This window comes from Microtus oregoni, unplaced genomic scaffold (assembly GCF_018167655.1).
Source record: "Microtus oregoni isolate MIOR12 unplaced genomic scaffold, Mior012 000055F_ref0000237, whole genome shotgun sequence".
In the NCBI taxonomy this organism is placed as follows: domain Eukaryota; kingdom Metazoa; phylum Chordata; class Mammalia; order Rodentia; family Cricetidae; genus Microtus; species Microtus oregoni.
In genome coordinates this window covers 6308752-6320983 of record NW_024543831.1, presented here as the reverse complement: position 1 = coordinate 6320983, position 12232 = coordinate 6308752, and the positions used below count along the sequence as shown (strand labels likewise).

The window sequence follows — 12232 nt, the reverse complement described above, 5'->3', positions numbered from 1 at the left end:
AATTTTCGACTTTCAAAAATTCAAAATAATAAATAAATAAAAGCATTTTCAATGCCTCATTCTGTCTGTTACCTTTGGTCATTATCACCAAGCAGTGTTAGCATTGACATCCACCCATATAGAAACCCAGGATATTAATATAGAAACCCAGGATGATAGATTTTAATCAGTCTGCCTCCAATCACACAGCAAAAAAAGTGTCAATGTTAAACTCCACTCGACGCCTCTGAGGTTAGAGTCCATGGGCTTACCTGCTACCCCAAGCTGTTTTAAGGGGTTAAATCAGGAGCTTGCTGGTACACATCATCCATAAACCACCTGATGAGATTCAAAAGCCAGAAACCTAGCATCTTTTTAGGTAAATATCATTTTTCTCTCAGTTTAATAGAGTCTTTGGTGTTTCTGAATTCTGGGGCAATTTGGATGTGTTAGGAAGCATATTGGCTCCCTTATTTTGGACCTGGAGAGACTCACAAGCAGGTTAGACACTCTAATCAATGATAATCCAGACCTCTCCTGTCTCTGCCAACCAGAAAAGCAGCAATCATCTAGTCCTGAAAGGCTCCCAGGAGTTTCCTTCTATCGGTTGGACGATACACTCTATTTATTTAGTCAAGAGGCTGAGTCCGGGAAACCAGTGACTATTCAGTCCAGGTGTCTATCATAAGAAATCAACAAGCAGATGTGAATATCAACAGGAGTTTGTTTCTCATTCCTTAGACAGACTGAGTCACTCGGATGTGGAAAAGAAGGCCACATCACCAAGCTTCAGTTCAGCTTGAGAGATGCCCTATCCACTCCTCATCCCTTGCTCCCCGCTCCTATGTGAAAGGCTTGGAAGACTGTTCTGCCTCCTTTCTGTCCCTGCCTCCTGCACCTAGGATTTTGTTGCTCGCTGAGGTACATTCCTGGCGCATTGCATCCAAAGGAGCTCAGAGCCGGGATGAAGCAATACTTCTTAGCTGGTCCCAAATTTAAGAACGCCACAGGGTAATTCCGTGCATCTTCTCTGTCCCTGGTAACATTTCCAAAATCTATGAACACTTCATTTATTAAAGAAGACTTATCCAGACTGAAGAGATGGCTCAGTAGTTAAGAGCATTTGCTGTGCAAGCATCAGGATCTGAGTTTACATCTCCAGGGCCCACATAAAATCCAGTCATATCCATGCACACCAATAAGCCCAGCACAGGAGGGATGGAGGAGGAACCAGCCAGTCTAGCTGAAAAAGGCAAGCTCCAGTTTCTGTGAGAGACCCTGTTTTGAGGGAATCAGGCAGAAGGCGATTAAGTAGAGCACCTACATCCTCCTCCAGTCTCTGCACATGCGTGCAAGAGCACATGAACAAACACACATTTCTTTTTCCCTCTCCCCACCTCCCGAAACATGAAAGAAATAGAAGACTTATCCCCATCCCCATTCGTCTCCCTTACTCATTATTTATGCCACTTACGTAAGTCAGCAAGGTCTATTATTTAACCATCACACCGCCTGGCTTTAAATCTCCACCCCACACCTTTGCTGTGTGACCTTGTTCGAGCCACTTATTTCTCTAAGGACATGCATATTTCTCTGCCAAAGAGGGATAATGACAACCATTTCTAGAGCTCTGATGAGATAGCGAGTTGAAATGGAAAACACCTGTCCAGTGTTGAGCACAATGCCCCGCCCTCGGCAAGTAAGGGCTGAATTTTGGATGCTGTGAGGATGAGGCCAGAAGTGGAGGGAGGGTTGCTGGTGAGCAGGCCCACTTGTCATAAGCAACCATTTGAAGGAAAGTTGTGAGTGAGGAGGCTCTTTCCCAGACCAAGGGTTCCCAGGGAACTGCTCGTGATGCTGCTGCCTGGGGTAGCAGGAAGGAACTGAGGCAATTATACAGTATGCAACAGAAATAATTTCATTTCTAATGCCTTTCCCCTGCTGAGCCACTTTAGACCCAAATAATAACAACAAGGCAGAGGCGGGAATAAGCAGGGCAGGCACGTTCTGAAGGAGCTCAGTGATGAATAGACGGGACCCCAGGACTCATTTTGTCCTCCAGACATCTACAGTGGAGAGTCCCTGGGGCCACAGCTGCAGTTCTGTGCTGATAGGCAGTGCCTTGAGCCACTGGAGGCTAAAGCCTCTCCGTGGGAACAAGCTGACATCATTCCAGGGCTCCGGAGAAGTCAGAGGTCCTCCCTTCTCTTCTTACCTGGGCAGACAGCAGACTTCCCTCTTCACCTGCTTGGAAAAGTGGAAGTCCTTTGAAGGTTACAGAAACATTGCCCACATAGCCTGAAACTGATGCCTGTATTCAGTGTACTCTTATGCCAGCCTATTCTGAGAGCCCCCACAAGCAGTTTTCCTCCGCTCCCACCTTCACACACACACACACACACACACACACACACACACACACACACTGCCCCATAGTCTCCAATCAACCTGCAGGTCACTGAGCTTGGGGCATTGCAGCAATATAGCCTCTTCGACCTAGGGGAATTCGGGGAGTCCCTATGCCCCGGTGACTCATCTCTGGCTCCTCCCAGTACACTGGAGCCAACAAGAGCCTTGGCTCCTCTGAAGAAGGCCATCTCTGTGTCTCCTAGGGAAAGAATGAAATATACTCTCCCAGGAGCAGCATGTCTGCCAAGGGTGTCGATTTAACCCATTTGTCGGATTAAGGCGAAAGGGACACAATGAAGCAAAACCTGTTATCCAACAGGCAAGTTTTTCTCCTTTCTCTGGACTCTTCTGCAAACTGAGTGTCTGAGTCTTACAGCTTTATTTCTCCTACATTCTAACACATTGACAAGCTATTTACCAAGCCTATGTGTTTAGATAATATGACTCTATTGTGTCTTTTAAATAAGAAAAAAATCAATTACACCGATCATGGGGAGAAGTGAAAGGCAGGGAATATTCACACTGGACTCCAGCACTCTTCGAGGTATTAAAAAGTACAGCAATAGCATCAGTCTACAACCCAGACTTGGTGAGTAAACAGCTTCCACAACCCCAGTCTCTCTATAAATTATCATGGAAATCTGGGGGGGGGGGGCAGGGGATGCATATGCCCAAACGCAAACCATGGCATCTTCCCAGGGCCATAAGATACCTTTTGTGGATAAAAGGGAGGGAACATGATACACTTACTTAGCAGTTAACTAAGTGACAACACACAGAGATGGATTTCTTATGAGGAGCTAAGCCAGGTTATTTCCTTTCTAGTGTCTGTGGCTTTCATACATTTCCTGTGTACCCAGAGGGTCCTTGCTAGGCAGAACACCCGGTAAGATTGAAATGCTTGGTCAATAAGTCAAACCAGAGAGTCCAGGAACTAAAAACTTGACACCACTTTTTTGGGAGAGAGTAATAGGAGGGAAGTTCCGTACTAGGGTACAGTTGCCCTGTTTGGCTACAAGATCATTCAGGATGACCTCCAAGGAGTCCAAAGAATCTAAGGTTCTAAAGTTCTATAAATGTTATCTGAGAGAAATATGAATGACTGGGCCATATTCTGAGTTTTCTCCAAGACCTAAAACCTTACGAAAGAGAGAATGTCTGATAGTAACCGGATTCTGGGAGGTTCTGCCAATGGGTGGCTTCAAAAGAATCTCAGCTTGGATACTCCATAACCTGGGAAGGTGAAAAAACATCTTCTTTGCTCTAGTTTTGTAGATGTTGACCCCAAAGGAAAGAGGGAACAGAAGATCGGAAAGGATGAGTCTCCAGACGGGGGGGGGGAGGGGGGGTTGGCTCAAGGAAGCCTGATCATATGTCATACTCATCCCACGGGCTCATGCGTGCATGAATGCTTGCACACACACACACACAGAGACACACACACACAGAGAGACACACACACACAGAGACACACACACACAGACATGGTGTGACTTTCACGGTCACACTTCTTATTATCATAGTGCAGCTTTCAGTAATAGGGGAGATGGAGACAGCTCTCTCCAGGCAAAGTCCATGTGTCTTTTTCCCACCTTGTCCTTGTTTCTCAGAAAACAGTGACATGAGACCCATTTGGCCTCAGCAGATTGATCCTGGGAATATTTAAAGCAGTCTTTTTTTATGAGACTCTAAACTCCCCTCCACTTTCCCCGGTATCAGAAGAGAAGCCAATGAGTTTCTCTCACGTTGAGGCTTCTCTAAATTATTCTCAAGATTACATTTGCATGTTATAAACAGAAATAATCCAGCTCGGAAGGTAGAAGACTGATGGCTGATTCATCCCCACAAACCTTCCAGTTTATGGAACAAAGACTCAAATCAGTGGCGTTAAGGAGTCACTGCCAAGAGAGCATGAGTGGCTACCAGCCTTGGGAAGTGACGTGCTACTGGGCAGAACTAATCATGCCTTGGCATTTCAAGAGCAGTTGTGCTAGCAGCAAAGACCATCACTCACAAGAGAGAAAAAGTAGGAGGCACACATTAGGTTGGCCTCCAGAGAAAGATAATATTTACATGGGGCCATCTGCACCTATATTGGTGACTCTTAGGAAGGAAAAAAGAATCATTTGAGAAAAATCAAAGCCTGGAGAATAGGAAATTGGATTGCACCTTTGCTGTCGGCAAAGAGACTGAATTAGGTAGATGGTTTTTCCACCCCCAGGCCCATGTTTGAAGAATTTAACATGAACTTTAGGAGAGAGTGGGATAAATGAGAGATAATTTTTAATGGGTAATTTGTATCTATTAAAATTGTCCACACAGACTCTCTTAGAAGTCTGAGCTTTCATGAGAGGTTATTACCCCGAAGCATGGACACACACACACACACACACACACACACACACACACACACACATATATATATATATATATATATATATATATATATATATATATATATATCACCCAGATCCCTGTTAAAACATAACTTCATGGACCTTGGCTTTAGATTTTAATTCAGGATCTTATTTGGAAAAGAAGCAAAAACATGCATTTTTAACCATTTTCCTAGATGATTCAGATGCAAAGTTCTTCTTTGCAATTCCTCAGGGAAATGCTGCCTAGGACCTCTACAGCAGATCAGAATCTTTGTGTTCCAGGCAAGGACAGTTGATGGAATCAGATTATTCTTTAGGCGACCAAAACTGAGAAATGCTGGGGATGTAGCTCAATAGAAGGACCATTGCTTAGTGTACATAGGACCCTCGGATTAATCCCTGGCTCCACTAACAAGCAAGAAGATCACATCTCGGAGGTCCCTACGTATTTCTGGCTCTTGCCCTCTCAAATCTCTTCCCTGTTCCACATCTGAGCTCAGAGATATTATCAAAGCCCTCAGAAAACAAATTTGTAGTGTGTTTGTGAATATGAAACAGCAAAGCCCAGAGCTGAGACCCAGCAAATCAGCTTCCTGATTCTCTTGAAGTAGGTTGGATTCACTTAGGCCGCTCTCTGGACACCCTCATCAAACAGCGGCACATGGGAAAGATGAAAAGAAAGCTTGCTCAAGTGGCCCTAATGCAGCAGGATGAATCAGATGTAAACACAGTATTTGCATCTGAAGCAGGGGTGGGGGGCAACGCTGAACATCTAGTTCCCCAGGAGAGGAGCAAGGATTAGCCTAAAAGGCTTGAAGCCTGATCAGAAGCTGTAAATGGCTTGTATGTGCAGAAGAACCTCGAGAGGGAGGCCACAAACTGGCTAGCGCTTCATCCAACCTCAGAAGCCCCAGAACAGAAAGTAGCAGGACACCCAGTTAGGAAAGGATGAGTTGCTCAGGCAGCTTCCCTGTGACTGAGAACAAGGGCCTATCCCCAGGGAGCTGCAGTGCTGTGCCTTGTGTCCATGGCAAAGCCTGTTGTGTAGATGGCAACGCGCTCTCTTACCTTTGCTCCTCAAGAGGAACCTCACAGGCTGCCAGCTGCCAAAACGGATGGATGGGGAAGGGTTCTGCTTGACATTTAGAGAAGAAGTTCCTTATCTCCACATGGGGACCTAGCGGGGCTCTTGATCCATTCTAGAGCTGGACACTCAGCCTCTGCCACTGTCCCCCGCCTCCACTGTCACCTGCACTCCCTGGGGGAAAAGGGTCTGAAATCCCGGGCTTTCTTCCGGAGTGGGTAACAGAGAAATGAACCAAGAGCAGAGATTCAGCACCAAGGACAGCGTAAAGCCTAAATCTGGAAGACTGCTCTTGGAAGTCGCCTCCCCATCTTCCTTGGCTTTTGCCCTTTCAAAAGTCTCAGGTTGCACCAATAACAGAGACGTCCAAAAGCCCTTCTTCCTTTAGGGTGGTGGGAAACTCTGATGCGGGGCCTGGGGTCCTACGGAGGACAGTGTCCTACCAAAACCCTTGGGGATCAGCCACCCTCCGAAGCCGCAGCTAAGGGATAAGGACTCCCACCCAGGTAGAGCAAAGGACGCCAAGGAGGAAGGAGAAGCGGGTGGCATCCGCCGAGGTCCCAATGCCTGGGGAGCAATCTGCCCGACAGAGACTCAGAGGAAAGGGTGCTCCGGGACAAGCGGCGCTGGAGTGGTCTGACAAACTTCTGTTCCCGGCCGCTCAGCTCTGGTCTCTGCCTCTCCTCTCCTTACAATCCTTGCAGAGGCCATGGGCGGTTTGTCGCTCCATCCTTCAGGTGCTTACCTTCAAGCCATAGGGCGCCCGGGGGCAGAGACGGCACCGGCTGCTCGACGCTTCCGGCTCCCGCCGCATCCACGCACGGCCGCCCCTCCGGCAGCCGTCCGGGGCCGCCGGTCCCCTTCGCGGGTCCCTCAGCTCCCGGCCCCGCCGCGCCGTTCAGATCCCCGGCGGGCAGCCGCTTGGCCGGCTCGGGCCCGCGGGGAGCAGTGGACGGGCCGCGGCGGGGCAGGGTGGGGCAGGGCGGGAGGGTGGGAGCGCAGCGCGGGGGACCAGGAGCGGAGGCGGGCTAGTGGCACTGTGCACGAGAGGCGACCAGCTCAGGCACTGAGACTGGACAGCTCCACGGAGCCAGAGCGCTGTGAGCGCGGGAGGAGGGGGCGGGGCCGCCCTGGCCACGAGGATCCTGGAGCCCCGCCCATGAGACAGGCCTCACCCACCCAGGGCCCGAGTGCAATCTCTACACTGTCGGGCCTGGGGAAGGAACCGAAAAGAACTGAGACAACGCATTCATCCATGGCATTGGGTAGAGGACAGCCTGCGCTCTGACTGCCCATTAGTGTCCCCCTACACTCATCAAGTAACACCCTATCCATCTAAACCTATTCTGTCACAGCACTCGCAACACCGGCCGGTTGCCCCCTACTCCTCCTTTAAGGAGTCGGTGCCAAGACCTGGGCTAGGCACTACCAGTGGTACGTCAAGTGTTTGAAGGAAAAATAGATTCTGGAAGGTCGTCCAGGGTCTGTGTACAGACCTCTGGTCTAAAAAATCATAACGGTTGGTCCTGTTTCTGTTTTTCCAGAGGAAGACCTAGGCAGAGCTGATTTAAGACAGAAACTATAAAGAAAGAAGTTCCTGGGTGTTCCAGTTCATCCTTGTCTCTGCACTGAGGTGCATGTTCAGAACAGCAGGAGGAGGAGGGGAAGACACACGGTCTTCTTTGGCCCTTTCCAGGGTCATTTCCCACCCAGGGAACCTACTGCCCTTTCCTTCCTCTCTCGCATCTTTTTCATGCAGCTGGTGGTGTCTGTCCTGCTTCCATTGGCCTCTGTGTCAGATTTAGAAGTCACAAAGAAGAACAAAGCCAGGTCCCTATTCTCACGTGGGATCAATTCACCATAGTAGAGAATTCCAAGAAAATACTTGGGCTTAAACAGGTGCTGTGGAACACCAACATGGAGAACTCAAGAGAAAATGAGAATTCAAGGGCCGTTGCAAGTCCCCGAGGAGAAGATGGCGCAGAATTCCAACAACAGCACAGAAGACTGTCTGCATGTAGCAGAAAGTTGGCCCTACACTTAGCTACAAAGAAGAGAGTTCTTCCATTGACTCACACGATCCAGAAAACTGGGATTGGAAAAAGACCTTGGTATGCAACTTATCCCTGTTTGGTTTGGAAGGGGAGAACTGTAGTCTAGAGAGAAGGTGCGCCCTTCCAAACCCCATGGGGACTGAGCAGAGGAACAGTCTCTACCTCCTGAGACGTGGCACATTTTCCTTAGATGTGACATTGTATGGAGGCATTTCAAGGAGGGGAAACCATGAGGAAAGGCAATGTTGCCTGTCCGTGGCCCTGTCTGCTATATATGGCTATCGATGAAGACAGAGGAGAGGAAACTATGAGTGAACATGATGTATTCTCTTCTGCCCCTGTTCATTATGCTATGGATTTAGCCTGTTCTCTGATCTTCTTTAAGCATGGTAGGGAAGTGTTAGTGTAATGGTTTAAATAAAATGCTGCAGGTCCCCAAGTGGCAGCAGTGGGCAGTGGGCCATGAGACTACACCACAGGTCCCTGAGCAGCATCAGGCAGCAGGTTCCAAGACCATGGTGGGCCATGAAGGTAGCCAGATCCCAGGCAGGAAGCCTCATGGTGGGTGAGAGACCTAGATGGATAGGGACACCATGCAGAGTGAAGTTGGATATTTATTTAGTGGGTTATGAAAGGGAGAAGGGAGAAGAGCAGAGAGGCACAGAGAGAGGGGGAAGGAGAGAAGTAGGAAGAAGGGAGAGACAGAAGCTGCCTCTAAGAGAGAGCGAGAGCAAGAGAGAGAGAGAGAGAGAGAGAGAGAGAGAGAAGGCACTCAGGCTGAAAGCTTAAGATCAGCTTGCCTCATCTGATGGGGAGGGAGTAGAAGTGGCTTGTCTCTTAAAGGGACAGGACAGACCCTTACTTCCCCATCTCTTTTTTATAATAAAAAGGCAGGAGGTTAGGCACAATATTTTAAAGGGATTGGGGCAGCAAATTCTCAAGACTGCTTCTTGCTTATTTGTGAGTGTCATCTTGGGGGGGCAGACCTGAGAAAGCTGGGTGCTGGTCACATGCTGGGGTAGCTGGTTTCTTTGTTCATGTCTGGTGTTTGTGGTATGGAAATGTCTGGTGTCTCTTATACCTGTTTAAGGTATTGGCAAACAGAGGACAAAGTTAAGTTTAGGGGAAAAAATTTTAGGACCAGGGAATCGAGAGGGGTGTATCTGACCTGTTTAAGGTGGATCCTTTAATTTGGCTCCCTGGAACTCACAAGAATTCCTTGGATTTGTGAAAACAGAAGTTTGAGACAGCAGCAGAATGATTGTGATAGATGGTTTTACACAATGAAAAGTACTTTTAAGACTATGGAAGGCAGCGTGAGAGAGAAATTTCCTAGTGTGTATTTGTCCTCACTCCTTTATAACTTGTAGGTATACACTTTAACAACTTGTATTTGTATTTTACTGAAATTTGTTTGGTGAGGTTTTCCTTTTAAATGACAAAACCTCTCAGCTTTCAAGCTGCATTAGAGATCTTTGAGAAGGATAAGATTTTACTTGTGCTATTGATTTAAAAATGACAGAGAACTTACTTGGTTGGCACCTAGAGCTACACCTCAGGTCTCCATGGTCACTGAGGGTCATATTTGCCTTTTGCTGTTTAGTGCAGGGCCTGCCAGGCTCTAGAAGATCCTGTGAACTAAGAAATCTGTAGGAAGACAAGCCTACCTTGACCTGAGTAGCTAGGCTGTCGATTCAGCAATTCTGTCCACATCTGGAGATGTTCAGTTTAGATGGAAGGCAGTTTTCCCCAGTGGTCAGCACTTGGCAGTTGAAACAAAGTGCAGATGGACATTGTTGTGTGCCCATTTGTCTTCTGTCTTCTTTGGAGGAAATAGAGTGCTGCTGCTAGGAACCAACCTGTCTCTTTTTGTTATGAAAAACATTTTAATAATTAAATATTTACATGCCATATTCCCCAGATCTTTGAGCAGTTGAGGGCTGTTTATCAGGTATAGATGAGTTGTAACTATAGCATAGAATCTGCCTGGAAAGCTGAGTCTAAGCTTGACTGCACTGGCTAAACTTAACAGGTAAAGCAGGGTTGAATTAAATATAAAGTATATTTGTAAGAGACTTAAAAGTACCTACCACTTTAAAACATGAGACTTACTGTTTTTGTAGTCTGAAATGAGATGCAATGAATAGACAATTATAACATTTAACAGTAAACATAGGTGCATTTAAGTTACATGTATGAACATACATACACAGAGTGAACAGGAATTGGGTGAAGTGGATGTTCTTGATGGGCCCTACAAAGTCATGCCACTGCACAAAACACACATGTAACAGAGTCAGCAAGAGGAAATTAAAGACAAAAACATAAGTAAACTGGGGGGACCAGGTAGGGTATACTTCAGTAAAGATGGCGGGACTTGGTCACCTGACCTCAGTTGAGATAGCAGTAAGGTCATCTGATCTCAGTCAAAACGGTGGTAGTCACATATTGTATGGAAAAACTATGTTTCCTAAACCGCGGAAGTTTTAAACATAATAACAAGAGAGACCTAGAGGCATGATCCACCCTGTTGCCGAGCTGCCACAACACAAGCCGTGGCAGAGAGCAAAGGCTAGAATTGAAAACAGCCGCCTCATGGATCCGACCAATCTTGTTGACAGCAGTAGCAGTAGCAGGGACAGTTTGATGAAGTGGAGCCAGTGGAGCTGGTGGGACACCGGCAGAGTGAGGGATTACACCATAGCTGAAAATGTGAAAACCCGCAGAAACGGCAACACCACGAAGCTCATAGGGGGACGTCTCCCCTCTATAGACGAGATGTAAAATGGCAGCAAATACTGCAGGGCTTGTAGAAGAGCATCCTCTCTCTGCAGATGGGTGGTTAAAGCCTGACTGGTTCCAGTCTGGGTGACTTGGAAGCCAGAGAGGTTAGAGTCGGCTCCGAGCAGTCTCTCATGGTGGGGACCACTGACAAGTGGTCCAAAAGAAAAGAAAAACCTGGGGGACCCTGGGCTCCCAGTGGAATGTACCACAGATCGTGGGCAGTGCTGATATGGGAGGACTGACCCTGGGTCGGCCAGTCACGTTTTTAGCTATGGAAAGCAGCAAAGGGCTCAACCATAGCCGTTAAGACCGTAATTGGGGGCTAGAAGGGGAAAAGTCACCACCAAAGCTGCTGGTGTACATAGAGTGCTCAGGCATATGGAAAATATACCGGGTTCCAGATCCCAACCCTGGGAGAGGGGTGGGAGGATCTACCAAATATGATGGCACCAATGTAATGGTTTAAATAAAATGCTGCAGGTCCCCCAGTGGTGGCAGTGGGCAGCAGGCCATGAGACCATGCCACAGGTCCCTGAGCAGTGGCAGGCAGCGGGCAGTGGGTCCCAAGACCAGAGCAGGCCACAGAAGCAGCTGGGTCCCAGGCATGTGGCAGGTGAGAGACTGAGACAGAAAGGCACACCATGCAGAGTGAAGTAGGATATTTATTTAGTGAACTATGGAAGGGAAGGAGAGAAGGGGGAAGAGCAGAGAGAGAGGCAGAGAGAGAGGAGAGGGAGGGAGAAGTGGGGAGAAGGGAGAGACATAAGCTGCCTCTGAGAGAGAGAGAGAGAGACAGACAGACAGACAGACAGAAAAGGAACTCAGGCTGGAAGCTGAAGATCAGTTTGTCTTTGTGAACAGGGGAGGGAGTGGGCATGACTTGTCTCTTAAAGGGACAGGACAGACCATTACAGTAAAGACCACCAGAAACATCAGCATGTTTCGCATTTGCTTTTAAGGCATTCAAACATTCAAAAAAGGATATGGTTGAATCCCATTGTTTCCTTTGAGCCCTTGGCATGTTCTTATAATCTACTTAAAGAGGGACTTGATGCTTCTCAACTCACCTCTGTAAGGGACCAGCCTCAAATAAAATGCCTCTTGCCAGGGTAGAGGCATGGGGATTTAGAAAGTATTAGTAAAGAATATGGTGACACAAATGAAAATAATAAAACAGAAAAAAATAGAATAGTATCAGGATGGAGTTCCAGTGAGTACTGAAATTAGCCCATATTTAATTTCCAACTTTTTAAAATACCCTTGAACCCAAAAGGTAGGACTAAGACAAAAAATTGCATTAATATGATACAAGGAAATGAACAGACCAGTTGAAGGTCACGGGCTACACCCACAGTTAAAAATTCTGTTGCTAGAATGAAACAGATCACACTCAAACCCTAGACCAAAACTTTCTGTAGGCAAACCACTGGGTGGAATGCAAAGTTATCTCCTTAAAGGAACTGGACTTTAGTTGGATCCTTAAACTTCTGTTTGAGGTAGGAACATATCTGCTTCTCTATTCCTGAAATACAAGGGCTGGGTAT

General features: G+C 47.3%; 1 protein-coding gene across 2 annotated transcripts in view; it reads right to left on the bottom strand.

Moving 5' to 3' along the window:
* The window catches only part of Drd2 (dopamine receptor D2), a 62943-nt gene extending 56142 nt beyond the window's left edge, over window positions 1–6801 (bottom strand). For both annotated transcript variants that reach the window (XM_041638571.1, XM_041638572.1), the window contains exon 1: window positions 6596–6801. The gene's annotated coding sequence lies outside the window, so the exon portion shown is untranslated. The remainder of the gene's footprint in view (window positions 1–6595) is intronic.
* Window positions 6802–12232: the final 5431 nt, after the last annotated feature.